Here is a 1,650-nt window from a genome sequence, read left to right on the forward strand (position 1 = left end):
ACCACCCATCTCTCAGTTTGTTGTACTGTGGCTACTTATGTGTTGCTATGATACTGGAAGCTCTGCCACTGGTATTTCAGATACTAGCAGGGTCACCCACGGTGGACAGGTTTCACTGGAGCTTCCAGAGTAAGACAGACTAAGAAGAAAGGCCTAGAGATCTACTTTCAAAAATTAGTCAATGAAAACTTTATGCATCACAACAGAACATTGTCTGACTTACTTGCACTGGACTTGTTATCAGGAAGGATCAATCACTGGAGAAGGACATCATGTTTGGTGAAGTAGAGGGCCAGCAAGAGCTAGGGAGACCCTCAGTGAAATGGATTGGCAACATGACTTTAATGATGGACTCAAACATGCCAATGATTACGAGGGTGATGCAGAAGCAGACAATGTTTTGTTCTGTTGTACATAGGTTGCCATGGGTCAGAGTTGACTTAATGTCAGTTATCTATCTACCACTTTAATTTCAATAGTCTGTGATATGTCTGAGTAACAAACTTATTAAAATAGTGACACATTTTCAGTCGTTGGATCACAGAAAGAATGTAGGTCTATATAAAAGCTCATGAATGCATTTCCTGAAATTATGCTGTCCTAGTATCTCTTGATGAAACAAGTTTCATTCATTCACATACTCATTGCCTTAACAAATACCTACTGAGAACATCTAAAAAGTGCCAGACACTGCCAGCATCTCACTTGTGCATATAACTTCAAAAAGTTCATGGACCCCAGTTTAGGGACCCTTATCTACAAGGTGGTGGTTCAGTGGTAGAATTCTCACCCTCCATGGCAGAGATCCGGATTGGATTTCTGGCCAATGCACCTCAGGCACAGCCACCACCTATCTGACAGTGGAGATTTTCATGTTGCTATTATGCTGAACAGGTTTCAGCAGACCTTCTAGACTAAGACAGACTAGGGAGAAAGGCCTAGTGTTCTACTTGTAAAAATCATCCAGTGAAAACCCTATAGGTCCAATCCCCAACCCATCATAAGGATGGTGCAGGACTGGCAGCCTTTTGTTGCACTACGCATGGGGTCACCATGAATCAGGGGCGGGCTGGATGGCAGCTAACAGCAACATCTCGAAGGTGTAAGTGTTTTGTCCTCATTGAAGTAGAGAGAAGAGAGGATTAATAAACACTGACACTAAGTAACAGCTTCATAAATTAGCAAATGGACTTCTCCATTGACAGTCTAATCTTCCAGAATTAGTTTATTTACACAAATGATGCTGAAGGAATCAGCTAAGATGCCATCTCGAAAAGATATGATGGAACTGACTTCAGAACGGGTACATTAGTTCAAAGTACTGGTGCAGTGACCCGGAGCTGAGTTATAGCTACCAAACGGAATACCTAATATGCCCTTTCCCGCACTCTCTCAGCAGTTTCTTTTCTCTTTGAATTTAAATTATTCCAAGTACCACCATCAGAATTCACGGCCTGCTGCTAAGAATCAAACAGCTACAGTGGCTCTGTGGAAACTGATGTTTTTAAGTTGATCAAGTTTCACATCCATAAGGGGTCAGGGCTACCATTCTTGTGTTGGCAAACATTAGGTTCCCAGTCAATAATCACTAGAAGGCATAAGTAGTCGTTAGTCGTTTTTACAAAATGGGATAGTCTGTTTTTGTATTTC

Source organism: Trichechus manatus, unplaced genomic scaffold (assembly GCF_000243295.1).
Source record: "Trichechus manatus latirostris isolate Lorelei unplaced genomic scaffold, TriManLat1.0 scaffold00019, whole genome shotgun sequence".
Classification (NCBI taxonomy): Eukaryota; Metazoa; Chordata; class Mammalia; order Sirenia; family Trichechidae; genus Trichechus; species Trichechus manatus.